This window comes from Bos taurus, chromosome 16, assembly GCF_002263795.3.
Source record: "Bos taurus isolate L1 Dominette 01449 registration number 42190680 breed Hereford chromosome 16, ARS-UCD2.0, whole genome shotgun sequence".
NCBI classification, from domain to species: domain Eukaryota; kingdom Metazoa; phylum Chordata; class Mammalia; order Artiodactyla; family Bovidae; genus Bos; species Bos taurus.
In genome coordinates, this window is record NC_037343.1 from 59,157,557 (window position 1) to 59,171,954 (window position 14,398).

The following is a 14,398-nucleotide window of genomic DNA, read 5'->3' on the forward strand; positions in this document are numbered from 1 at the left end:
ATTTGTATAAGAAAGCTTGTTGCGTGCATGCTAAGTCACTTCAGTCTTTCTGACTCTTTGTGACCCCATGGACTGTAGCCTACCAGGCTCCTCTGTCCAAGGGATACTCCAGGTAAGAATAATGGAGTGGGTTGCCATTTACTCCTCCAGGGGATCTTCCAAACCTAAGGATCGGATCTGCATCTGTTCTGCACTGGCAGCAGGGTTCTTTATCACTGGTGCCACCTGGGAAGGCCCAGTAAGCTTGTTTAAGGAGCTCTTAATGGGGTGGTAGATGATGGCAGGGTGGGAAGTACCATTAAGAACTTCCACTTCTAACCATTTCAAAGTTGCTGGTATTTATTAGGCACCTACTGTGTGCCAGGCACCAAACAAAGTCTCAAGAACACAAACACAGATGAGACATTCCTCTCAAGGATGCTCAAGCATCTCAGTATAAGGAGAAGACAGGCATGCAGAGAAATAATGCAGACTGTGAACATGACCATTACATTCAAAATCACTGTGCTCACTGTACAGGTGACACTAATTCTGACCAGAGCTGTTAAGGCCAGAGCAGGGTCTGGAGAGAATTCAAGAAAGAGATACAGATGAGTTAGGTCACAGGAAATTTGGACAAGTGAGCAGAAACTCCAGGTTCAGGTAACCACTCAACTAGGCACAAAGAAGGACCCCAATGATACACAGTTTGACAGGATGACAAGAGATATAGATATTACCTGCAGATCAGCAGAGAGGTGACAAAGGCCAGAAAGATGAGTTCAGCCAAACTGCAGATGGTTTTGAATGCTAGGCTGAAGAGCATGCGTTTTTCTAGTCGCACGAGGACAGGCTCTGTAGCTGCTTTGTTGACTCTGCTATACCCACCGCTAATAGAGCATTTGGCACTTAGCAGTTGCTCAATTCACACCTGAGGAATAAATGACTACAAGAGGCCAATGAAGAGTTTGAAGAAAGAGAACAACTGGATGAGATCCATGTTTCTGGCAAATGAGATGCTCTCAAGAAGAGTGGACTGAGAGAGGAATGGAACAGGAGAAAGAGTCCAGACTAGACATTGACTTCTAAAGTCCAGGTAACGTAGATGTGACCTGAGGCACAGCAGTGGGACTGGACCGACTGGGACGGCTGTGAGCAATTCTGGTGAAGTAGAGTCCAGAGGTCTTCAACACAAATCCCCAGTGCTGAGCCTGGGTGAGGCACCTGGACAAGGCGGAGAAGGCAAAAGGAGGAACAATGTTAGGGAGAAGCTAATGAGTTTAGTTTGAGAAATGGGATATTTCCATTTCTGGGAGTATAACCAAGTGGAGGTGGCTAGAAGGCAGTTTAGAAAAAGTATGAAGCTCTTTGTACATACATACCCTGTACATGCGCAGACTTGCACACACTCCCCTGAACTGAATGCTCCTGGCCTTTCTCTTTCATCATAGTCTTAGAGACAAGGTGAGCCTGTAACAACCTTGACATTGAACTGCAGTCTGTGCTTCAGTAGAGCCAGAGGCTGGAGGGAGCACACTCTGTTTCCATATGGAAAATGGGGATTGTTATAAGGACTGAGTGGGCTAACCTAGGTAAAGTGCTTAGCCCAGCATCTGGCATAAAATAAATACACAGCACTCATCATAATCTAATCCACCATTATGCCATGGTAGGAAGACTGGTGGCTCAGTGGCTCAGTTGGTAAAGAATCTTCCTCAATGCAGGAGACCCAGGTTCAATCCCTGGGTGGGGAAAATCCCCTGAAGAAGGGAATGACAACCCGCTCCAGTATTCTTGCCTGGAGAAACCCATGGACGGAGGAGCCTGGTGAGCTATAGACCATGGGGGTCACAAAGAGTCGGACATGACTTAGCAACTAAACCACCACCACCAGGAAGACTAGAGGGTTAATGGGCAAAGCCTGGCTCACCTCTTTATCATATGCATAACCTTGAACAGGAAACCTGGCCTCTCTGAGTCTCAATTTGCTCATCAAGCAAACAGTTATTGCCACACCTGCCTCATAAGATAAAATGCGCATGGGTCAGTTTGTAAACTTGAACTTGCTTTGTAAATAATATGTATGCTTTATCAAATGGAAGACTGAGCAATAAAAAAATCTCTGAATTCCTTCACACTATTAGGGTTCTATGTAAGCATGTATCTTTTTTTTATTTTATTTTATTTTTAAACTTTACAATATTGTATACTAACGCATATATATGGAATTTAGAAAGATGGTAACAATAACCCTGTGTACGAGACAGCAAAAGAGACACTGATGTATAGATCAGTCTTATGGACTCTGTGGGAGAGGGAGAAGGTGGGGAGATTTGGGAGAACAGCATTGAAACATGTATAATAGCATGTATCTTTTTTAACACCACTTGACCTAAAGAGATTCTTCTCTGCCCCCACTTAGCAAGAAATTCTTCACTTGCCATCTTTCTACATTGCAGACATGTTTTCATCACAACACATTACCTTTGTCCCATTTCAACTAAGATTTAAAAAGTCATCTTTGAAACTCCCCAGCTGGTGGAACCACTAGGGAATCAAAGCACATTTGTTCTCTCTTCTGAGTATCTGCCACCCACATGGGTGACCAATTAAACTCACGCTGTTCATCTGAATTGATAGGAAACAGGATATTATCATGGGGCTTTCCTAGTGGCTCAGTGGTAAATAACCTGCCTGCAGATGCAGAAAACTCAGGTCTGATACCTGGTCCAGGAAGATCCCCTGGAGAAGGAAATGGCAATCCACTCCGGTATTCTTGCCTGGGAAATCCCATGGACAGAGGAGCCTGGCGGGCTATAGTTCATGAGGTCGCAAAGAGTCGGACATGACTTAGCAGCTGAATAACAGCAACAAAAGTATTATCAACTTCTGACTCATGAAGGGTTTTCTATTTGCTCTGTCCCCTGCCAGTTCCTTCTGGAACATTCCTGCAATGAAAGGCCATGACCCTGGACACTGCCGGGTGTAGATTTGTGGCCATTAACCCACCTCTGCATCTGTGTTTAGGTGAGAAGTAATCATGGGGGTCACTGGGCGGGAACTGAGGGAAATGGAATAGGATGTGACTCTCTTCACCCTGATTTATAGCACAAGGAGGAAGTCATTTCACAAAGTACCTGAACAGAAACTGTTGAGCTTCAAATTAATCCCATTCAGGACCAGGCATTCACCACTCTGTAAGAGGCTCATCCCACCCATGGGCAGAGTGAATCAATCCATAGAAGCTGCTTCTGTGTTATCAGTAGAAGCCTACCTCCCCCACACCTCCACTCATGGCTCTCAGAGCTGCTGCTGGCTCTGTCAGAATGAACCTCTTTTCCCCACAGCCTTCTCTAAGCTCAGTAGCCCTCATTCCCCCAAGGTATCCTCATCTGATATATTTTGCCTCCTCATCTCAAGTCTAAATAAAAAGCACATCTACAAAATTATTTGAGATCTCATTGTTATCTAGCAAACTCCAGATGGTTTTGCTGTGGATTAACCTTCAAAGGCACCAAAATTTTATTTTCTTGATTACTAAGTAGCCTTTTTCCAAGAAGGCAGCATCTCCATGTGATATTTTCTGAGCTGTAACAGGCTTGGGGTGATTGATGAACTAGTTGACACTACCACAGTCCCTCTGAGGCGGACAACCATGACCACAATTTATAGATGAAGGTTTGAGGCATTCTCAACTTCAACCAACTGTAACAGCGACTTCCCCTCTATTTCCTAGTTCTGCGGGGGCACCTTCCTGTTAGTTTGGTCCTAGAGACAGGGACTCAACCTCAAAGGCTCCTTCTCCATTTCTCACACAACCAGTGATCCCACCTCTTCATCACTTCTTCACCTTTGCACCTTCTCCTGCATTCACTGCTTTTCATTTTGACTGTTGCCACATACCTCTGCTCAAGCCCTTCTTGTGTTCAGAAACACTGAATGACTTCCAAGTAGCCTGATTAAAAGAATATAAAATCCTGAACATAGTCCTTAATGTTCTCCAAAATCTAGCTAAGCGCCATCTTTCTAGCCTAGTCTCCCACTATTCTCTGCATTGGTCAGGGTTCCACCAGAAATAGATGGCACGCATGCTAAAGGGTTCAACTACAAAGAATTCAGTCAGGGGACTGTTTACACAGGTGCAAGTAGGGATTAGGTAACCAGCAAGGGAAGGTGAGGGCTTTCCTGGTAGCTCAGCTAGTAAAGAATCCACCTGCAATGCAGGAGATCCCAGTTCAATTCCTGGGTAGGGAAGATCTCCTGGAGAAGGGACAGGCTACCCATTCCAGTATTCTTGGGCTTCCCTGGTGGCTCAGGCAGTAAAGAATCCACCTGCAATTCCAGAGACCTGGGTTCAATCCCTGGGTTGGAAAGATCTCCTGGAGGAGGGCATGGCAACCCACTCCAGTGTTCTTGCCTGGGGAATCCCCATGGACAGAGGAGCTTGGTGTGCTGCAGTCCATGGTGTTGCAAAGAGTCAGACACGACTGAGTGACTAAGCAGAGCACAGCACACAAGGGAAAGTGAGTCCCACAGGGACCAGGAATCAGTGAGAAGCCATACCTGCCCCTAGGCCTGAAGGAGCAAGAGTAGGAATGGTATTACCAGATCCCTGGGAGAGCTGACACTGAAGGAAGGTGAGCCGTGACACAAGTGTCGCTAGAGGAGTGAGGGGCTGCAGTTCTGCCAGAACCTTAGCCAGCTTGGGAGGGAGAGGAAGGAGGGAAGAAAATAAACAACCTGAATTCTCCTCATTCCCAACCTCTGATGGCTTGTCAGGCCTTCTATTGGTTAATTCCAACAGCAAAGCACAGGGCAAGGGAGCCCATATGACTGAACCACAGAAGTCAGCCTCCTGGGGCTCAGAGCGGGGACAAGAAAGGCAAAGAATAAATTTAAAAAAAAATAGGTACTAAGGGCATCAAAAGAATAACCCCTACACTCCTCACTTACATCCTGTCTTGGGCCAAAGGCATAAGCTTATGATTTCCTGATGGCATACACAATTCCCTGATCTTGTGTCTTTGTTCACACCACCTCCTCTCTTTATGATGCCCTTCCCTGCAGAGGAGATCTGCTCAGGGTCATCTGAGAGTCACTGAGGGTTATATATTCATTTAAGAGTGTTTTGCTGCATGCCTGGTATACAGGGACATATTTGGTAGAATGAAGGATAGAGAGGAGCACAACTACTGCAGGAAAAGCCCCAAAGGTGGGGCTCATCAACTAGGCGGGATGCTCAAAGAAATCCCCACAGGCCTTCAACACGCTCTGTTCATAAAAGAAAGGAGAAGCCAGCTCTGGAAATGGAAATGCGGGCTCGTGTGTGATGATATCTGTCATTGGCAGCGGGGAGGCAAAGCCTGTCTGTCGGCAGCACCTCTAATGCCGCGGTCAGGGGCTCATGGCAGGACCACTAGGGAAAGATGGGCTTCAGTGCCTGCATCCTCCTGGGCCAAGCCCCCTGCCCCTGCCGCCAGGCTCGAGTCCTCAGAACTGATCTGTGGAACAGTAAGGCCAGCTCTGCATGTCACAATTCTTTTCAGAGTAAAGGTTCTCCTCCCCACACAGTTCTTGCCTTTTCTGGAAGAAAAGAAAAGGAGAATCAACCCAGAGTGAATTCCTTGTAGCTGGCTATTTGTAGGCAGCAGATGCAGCCAGGAGCACACGCAGCATATTTGTCTAAAAGCTGCTACCAACGCATAAAGGCGGGGCCCCTGCTTCTACCTCATCAGGGCCAGTCTGAAAGATGGGGCTTGGTTTCCAGCCTTCAGGGGGACACTAAAGCCACATTTGCTTCCAAGGAGGGTAAGTGAGGCCAGGAGGGGTGGTAGGGGCTGGAGGGGGAATTCAAGTATTCTGATGGATCTAGAAAGCTGGTAAATATCCCTGCTATGATGCAAAACACTTTCAGAGAAAACTCAGCAGGGCTCAGGAGGAAGCTTCTCACTGGTGCAATCCAGGAACTTTTGCACTTAGCCTGGCAAAGCAGTAGAGAGCATGGACTCTGAAACCAGACTAAATGTGTTCAGATCCCATCCCCGTTAACTAGCTGTGTGACCTTGGGCAATTGGGTACTCTCTCTGTGCCCCTCTGTTGGGAGGCTGAAATAAATCCACATTAAATAAATAGCACAGAGTAAATGCTCTCAAGAAAAGTATCTCTGTTTTCAGATGAAGATGATGGGGTAAAAGTTGGGTTACATAATTTGCCCAAGGTCATTCAGCTAGTAAGTTCTAGAGTTTAGGTTTGAAGAGTAGCAATAGGTATATCTAAAGATAAATTCACAGTTACAGCTATTGAGCAACGCTATGAAGAAAAGGAGATGCTCACAGTGATCAGTGCACAGTGGAGGGCTCTCTTCGGAAGGGTGGTCATGGTTACCAAGCTGGGACTTGAAGCAAGAGAGCAATCAGTCACACAAAAAGCAAAGGGAGAAAATTCCAGGCAGAGAGAATGGCACAAGAAGAGACGCTGAAGAGGCAAAGAGAAGGTTGGAGTGACTGGAACAGGGTGATTAAGGAAGAAAGGAGAGTGGGAAGAGCAGGCAGGATTCAGATCATGGTAAGACCTCACAGTCCATTAAAAAGATCTCAGATCCAAATGCAACAGGACGATGCTAGAGGGTCTTAAAAGGAAAGGCAAAGCAATCTGAATGTTTCTATGTGTGAGCCTTGGATGAAAGCACAGAGACTCTTAAAAACAACTGCATAGTGTTCAGTGGCTTATACCAGGGACATGTCAAGCTTACTGTCAACTAGGGATGGGCCTTGTGATCAGTTCGGAATAAAAGCATCACTCACATCCCAGCCTGAACTTGATATAGGTAAAATTTGTGTGTGTTTTCCATCATCACCATCATTGTCATTGCTCTTGCCATCATTATCAAATCATAGGCAAAGGTCAAAGTGATCCTGTGTTAGTCATGACTCCATTCAGATTCCCAGACAGAGATCCCCCCATCCCCAGGATCACAGCCAACAGCAGAGTGTTCCAGCCACAATCCACACACAAACACATAAAGAGACCCTGACTGTAAAGGCTAGAAACAGTGTAGGTATCAACAGCCCCAAGCACAGACAGAGGGATGAAGACAGAGCAATCATGGGAATTGTGTGTTATATACAACCATTTATCAAATTCCTTTTGCCTGCATCGTCAAAGAAGGACCATCAGCACCCACTGCCCCATTCCCTCTCTGTCTGAATGCTTGATGCATCACTACATAATCTTAGGGTATTTACCCATTCATTCATACACCAAACATGACTAAATGAATCTGCTGTATCCCCTGTATCAGCTGTTAGGGAAATATTAAGACAAATAAAAAATCATCTCTGTCCTCACGGAGCTGAAGTCTCTCTACAGACAAGTAAAAAGGCAATAATGCAATGCAAATGGACTTCAAGTACCAGGGAGAACAAGGAGCTGAGGAAGCCCTTAGGATGGACACTAAACCCAGGGGCACGGAGGAGGAAGGTGGGGAGATGAAAGAGGGCGGGGCAGTGTATACAGGACCAGACCACTTCTGGGGCACACAGAGAACTGAAGGCACTCAGAGTGATTCAAGACCAACATCAAGGACTTCCCTGGTAGTCAAGTGGTTAAGACTCCATGCTTCCAATGCAGAGGGCGTGGGTTCAATACCTGGTCAGGGAACTAAGATCCTACATGCTGCGTGGCAAAAACAGTCATCAAAATGGTGTTAAAGGGACACAGGGGGATACACATCAGGAAGAAGCTTAGGTTATGCTAAGAAATTAGGGACTTCTTCCAGATGCTATGAGAAGCCATTAAAGATTTTAAGGGAGTGCATGATGGTCATATTGCACTTCCTGTGTTCAGTGTGATGAGCAATGTAGAAGGGGGAGGGCTGGAGGCAGGAAAGCCAGGGAAGAGTCTACTCTTGTTCAGAGGATTAGCAGGGTGTACGCGAAGGCAGGAGCAAAGGGGTAGAAAGAAGGAGGGCTCTTAGGTAAGAGCAGGGTAGAATCCATAGGAGATTATGACCAAATGGATTTGGTGGGAAGACAGAAAGAGAAAGGTTGAAGTTTCCTTCCTTGTATGGGACAAGAGGCCATATGAAAAAGATCCCAGAAGCCAGTCTAGGGAGTCTGAACCTGACATAGACAGCTTCAGGAAGACACCAAATGATTTCAAGCAGAGGATAGACCATGGCTGTAGCTTAATATGATTAATATACCAACAGCTGTAAAGCAGGTTGGAGGAGAGACCCTGGCGGGTAGAAGATAAATATATGCATGCTCAGTCACTACATCGTGTCTGACTCTTTGTGACTCCATGGACTGCAGCCCGCCAGGCTCCTTTGTCCATGGGATTTCCCAGGCAAGAATACTGGAGTGTGTTGCCATTTCCTTCTTCAGGGGATCTCCCTAACCCAGGGATCAAACCTCCATCTCCTACATTGACAGTTGGGTTCTTTACCACTGAGCCATCTGAGAAGACAAATAAGAACTCTCTTATGATGGCTTACTAAGTGGGAAGAATTAAGGGTCTGAGCTAGAGATATAACCATGGTCACAAAAAATATGAAAAACAATGGGGTGTAGGGGGCTAACAAGCAAGTTTTTTGAAAAGGAATGTGATCAAGAGAAGGGTTGAAGCACTCTTCACCTTCACAAGAAGGTCATCATCATGCTCAGGCTCAGTCGTGTCCCTTTAATTTCTGAGACAGAGCAAAGCAGAGTGAGGCAGAGACCAGAGGTAACTTCCACGTGGACCAGAGCAAATGTAGTGAATCCATATTTGCCCTGATCTACTCAGTCACATCAGTAACTACGAAGATCCAGCTGAGAGTCAGTGCCCTACATTAAAAACCACATTGAATGCAAGTACATAAGGCACGCACGTGCGCTCAGTTGCTCAGTCTTTGACTCTCTGAGACCCCGGGGGTTTTGGCGCACCAGGCTGCTCTGTCCATGGAATTCTCCAGGCAAGAATACTGGAGTGGGCCACCATTTCCTCCTCCGGGGGAATCTTCCCAGTCCAGGGATGGCACCTGAGTCCCCTTCATTGGCAGGTGGATTCTTTACCACTGAGCCACCTGGGAAATCTAGATATATAAAGACATATATAAATATTCAGACTCTATTGCTAAGTGAAAAAGCAAGTTACAAAATGATGGGTACGATCATCCTGTTTGTTAGAAAAGTGTGTGTGGACTGCACAGTCCACCAACAGACTGTTCATAGTGGCCATCTCTCAGAAGGGGAATTTGAGTTGATATTTATGTTCTTCTAGATGCTTTTTTGTATTTTCTACAATGAACAAGCGTGACTTTTGTAATCAGAAACCCAGCAGAGTTTAAAATATATTTGTTAAGCTCATATAGCATGGCTGTCTCCCAAAATTGAAGAGAGGGACCTGTTTGCTAACTTGTTTTTTCCAGTACATTTATGGTTCTTGAGAAGCAGAATAGTGTAAATACTCCTGATGGGAAAAGCTGAGGATTCTATTTCAAACTTGCATGGTCCCCCCATGACCTAGGAGAGCTCTCACTGCTCACCAAAGGGTCTTCTCCAAATCTTTACCCCAGTACGCAGGGTACTGACTTTAGGTCTCCCTCCCTGGAACTCCACGCTGGGGCAGCAACACCCAGCAGGCTGCTGCTGCTGCTGCTGCTGCTGCTAAGTCACTTAAGTCGTGTCCGACTCTGTGCGACCCCAGAGACGGCAGCCCACCAGGCCCCCCCGTCCCTGGGATTCTCCAGGCAAGAACACTGGAGTGAGTTGCCATTTCCTTCTCCAATGCATGAAAGTGAAAAGTGAAAGTGAAGTCACTCAGTCGTGTCCGACTCTTAGCAACCCCAGGGACTGTAAGCCCACCAGGCTCCTCCGTCCATGGGATTTTCCAGGCAAGAGTACTGGAATGGGGTGCCATTGCCTTCTCCGACCCAGCAGGCTATACATCCCTAAATCCTTCTTCCTTCCTTCCTCTCCAAACATATTACTGTTCCTTTTTATCTCTCCCCAAGACTCAACCCCAAATCTTCCAGTTCTGACAACCCAATCACCTCTCTTATTTCTGAATTTTCTTTCTCAAACTATTAAAAACATATCAGTCCCAAATCTTGGTGCAAACAGCATGTGTGTATGCTTAGTTGCTTCAGTCGTGTCCAACTCTTTGGACCCCATGGACTGTAGCCCATCAGGCTCCTCTGTCCATGGGATTCTCCAGGCGAGAATACTGGAGTGGGTTGCCATTTCCTTCTCCAGGGGATCTTCCCTACTCAGGGATTGAACCCAAGTCTCTTACATCTCCTGCATTGGCAGGTGGGTTCTTTACCCCTAGTGCCAGCTAGGAAGCCCTGGGAACAGCGGCCGACTCAAATAAAAACACTCAGTTTTCTTTAAAGGGGAATGGAGGGCCAGAAGAATGTGAGCACATCAATCTAAACCTGCCAGGTTGCATATCCCCATCAGATGTCTTAAAGATCAAACAGAATACAGCACTTGGATGCCAGTCACAAGTCATTGCTTGCAGAGGACTTCCAAAGAAATGAAGGCTCAGGCCTTTTCAGTAGGATGAATTCTACCCGTTAGTGATGGAGGACAGTGATGTAGACACAAACAGGGATGAAAGGGGGAAATCCCTACTAGAAGTTCTGCTGCTCTGTGGAGGAATTTCCCAGGAACTCATGGGACTGGGGGTTCCTGGAGTTTCTCACATTCCTCTGAATAGCCAGCAGTAACGGTAATGCCCTTTCCCCTTTCCTCATCTAGTCAGACTCACTGGTCGCTTAAGAGGGGATGTTCCACATTCTTTATCCATTCATTTGTCAATGGACATTCAGGTTGCTTCCATGTCCTATTAATAGCTATTGTAAATAGTGTTGCAATGAACATTGGGGTACATGAGTATTTTTGAAGGATGGTTTTCTCAGAAGCTGCTGCATAGCACAGGGAGCTGAGCTCCATGCTCTGTGGTAACCTAGAGGATGGGTGGGAGGGGGGCTCAAGAGTGAGGGGATATATGTCTACATATGGCTGATTCGCTTCATTGCACAGCAGAAACTAACACAACACTGTAAAGTAATTATACTCCAATAAAGAAACAAAATGGTTTAAATGATAAAAAGAACGTTCTCTCTTCTTACTCTACCAGATCCTCAAAAGCAGGGCCACTTTATCCTGTGTCTCACCCAGAGGCTAGTCTTCAATTTTAGAGTTAATGAAATAAGACACAGAAAAGTTAAACACAGTGCCCAAGGTCACCCAGGTATTTTTCATTTTGGTTATTTTACTTATCATTCTTTATTCTACCTGATTTCCAGCTTGGCTCTGTGAATCTCAAGAGGAACTTCCTAAAACAAGTATTGACAAGATCATAGGAAAGTAGTACCAAATGTGACCATGTGTGCCATTTAGAAGAACCCCAGGCTTTTACAGATGAGAAAACTGAAGCTATTCGGCCAAGCTGTCATCCCCAGTTCCCAAGCGGTTGCGTAATATCCACCATTAAAATTCAGCCCGTACTTGATTGCTGGAAGTCAGGTGACAGGAGAAAGCTATTAGGTGATAAAAGACAAAAGGATATGTTGGAGTTCTGTGATAAACAGGGAAGAAGAAATTAAGAACTGGGGCAGGCCAAAAGAGCACAAGATGTGGGGACTGTGTTCTGCTGACACTCACAAGATCAAAAACCAACAGAAGGAAGTCCACTTGACAAGGTTGATAGAGGCTTGGCTTCCAGGCTACACTCCCAGGCCCTGGCTGAATGTAGTCCAGATAACAAGCAGCGGGGAGACCCCAAGGAAAGCTTTACTCTCCAAGGAGTATGTGGTACAGCTAGAAAGTGAACTAGGTTTTAAAACATAAAAAGAAGGAAGAGAAATGTCTGACGTTTTGATTTCCAGTTTGGGGTTTTTCTAATTCCAGTCAGCCCAGGGCCACCACCCTGCACAAATCTAGGCCTCATTTCACCCATGCAACATGGTGGTCCTAACAAATGTGTGACCTTGAAGAGAATCCTTTCCATCTCTGATGCAGAATGAGAAGCCCCCAGGGCAGTGTCTATAAAGAGAGCACCAGTAGAAAGGGTGGAGAGTTGGAAAGGCCAGAGCTGCTGGCTGGGCAGACAGGGGTTTCTGTGACCACAGGCCCACTGGGACTCAGAAAAACAACTCTCATTTATTCACAGTAACATCCAGAAAGGTAGCCCAAATAATTTAAATCTGTGACTATAAAAAAAAAAACCCACTGTAGCTAAAAGTCAGCCTCCCCATCCACCAGATCTTTCAAAAACAGCTGCTAATAAAGAACAAAATTGAGTGGCTTAAGGTTTATTTCCTTTTACATTTCCTTTCTGGTCAAGGTGTTAATGAGGACGGAAGGCCCAAAGTGCACACAGAGAAGAGATGAAAATGGTCTGGAAAATATGAACTGTGTACTCACCCTTCAAACAAGGGAGGAATGATTCTAACATTGGTAAGTGGTAGACAGTCTTAGACAGTTCAAAGAGATTCCTTCCAGATGACCATGAAGATTATAATGTAAACGAGGGGGGATGTGAAGTCTCAGTGGAGACCTGGCCTGGGAGTCGGTGGGACCTGGGGTAGGGCCCTGATTCCACCACCTCTCTGCATCTCAGTTGCTTCAACTATGAAGCAGTGTTAACATTATGGTTTAAAGTTCTAAAATCTTGGATAAAATTCTCCAAAATATCCAATATTGGGTCCTCTAAATAGAATTACAATACAATCAAACATATTTTTCTGGATCTTGTGATGATTAAATGAGAAAAGATCATGTAAATTTATGCTGTGCCAGGTAATATAAGCACTTAATATGCATTAAGTCATTTATTTCTATCAACGACTTTGCCAGGTAGGAAGTAATATAATCGCTATTTCACAGATAAGCATGTTGAGGTTTAGAGAAGTTAGTGGATATGACTAAAGTCACACGTATATCAACTGATGGAACCGGGACTTCAAACAGATCTGTTCAAGTTCAAAGTCTATGTTAGTAAGCTCTGTGCAACAGAGTCACTCCAATAATAGGTGTACAAGTTCCTGAAACATAATTGATTCTCAATAAATATCAATAATGCTTAGATTATCACCCAGCATGATAAAGTGTTTTAATATAGGTTTACTGAATGGAAAACTAAATGAGCACATAAACTATATGTCACATGAGGCTGTTACACTGAGATCCTAGACTTCCAGTGGCCATTCAATCCTATGCTGCAGTAAATTCAATTACAGGGGGAACTTTAGGACAGTTGTCTTTTCAAAGAGCTGGGATCCAGAGTCTAAGAAACTGTGTCTATCCAAGGACAGAAGTATGGAAGAGTCTCCATAAGGCACAGCAACCACATTAGGCAAGAAAAGCTGGAGTGGGTTGCCAACTCCTTCTCCAGGGGATCTTCCCAACCCCAGAATCAAAGCCATGTCTCCTGTGTCTCCTGCACTGGCAGGTGGATTCTTTACCACTGAGCCACATGGGAAGCCCCCACTGCAGCACAGAAGCACCCATATTATACAGCTGACCTTTGAAAAATACAAACGTGAATTCACAGGTCTACTTATACCCCATTTTTTTTTCCAGTGGGAAATACTACGTGATCCAGGTTCCATAATCCAGAGTTCGTTGAATCTGCATGTGCCAAGGAACCATGGATAAAAAGAGCCGACTTTGAGTGACCTGTAGGTTTTCCACTGTGCAGAAGATCAGTGCCCCTAACCCCACATTGTTCAAGGGTCAACTGTACTTGGGGACTGAGACTCTGGTTTCAGTAAACCTTAAGAAGAATAAACAGACCAGGAAAGAAATTATCTTAATTTAATTTTACTTTTCTGCTCAGCTAATCCAAGAAAGACAGACAGATAGAGGGGGAGGGAGGAAAGAAGGAAGCAGAGCTAGAATTCTGATGAGGAATTGCCCTGCGTTCCTTCCTGAAGTTCTTTTGACTCTACGCAGCCACACAAAAGAGAGCCTCTTCAGAACAGGGGTGATATTTAATTAGGCAGGATATGCACTTCATGCACCATGCAAGCAGAGAGAATCCTTTCAGAGCTATGATTATAAACTTCACCCCCCATCTCCCACCCCATAGTAATCCCAGCTAACAAACAGGAGAAAGGCTGTCTAAAAGGAAAGAAGCAGGCTTCTTGGCAGCAGACATCTGTGCAGGCAACAACCCCTCACTTTCCCAATTCCTGCTCAATCCAGTCTCACCTCTCCCTTCTATCCTCTCCATTGCTTCTGCTGGAGACCTGGGTTGGTTGGTGGTATTTAGTCGCTAAGTTGTGTCCAGCTGTTTGCCATCCCATGGACTGTAGCCCGCCAGGCTCCTCTGTCCATGGGATTTCCCAGGCAAGAATACTGGAGTGGGTTGCCATTTCCTTCTCCTGGCTCAGGGATTAAACCCACATCTCCTGCATTACAAGCAGATT

General features: G+C 45.5%; 1 long non-coding RNA gene across 1 annotated transcript; it reads left to right on the forward strand.

Annotated features, from left to right (window-relative positions):
* The first annotated feature begins 5,596 nt into the window (after positions 1-5,596).
* Positions 5,597-13,766, forward strand: LOC104974480 (uncharacterized). The gene is made up of 3 exons (XR_812032.4): positions 5,597-5,787; positions 12,313-12,425; positions 13,551-13,766. It is a non-coding gene; the product is annotated as an uncharacterized lncRNA (long non-coding RNA).
* The last annotated feature ends 632 nt before the right edge of the window (positions 13,767-14,398 follow it).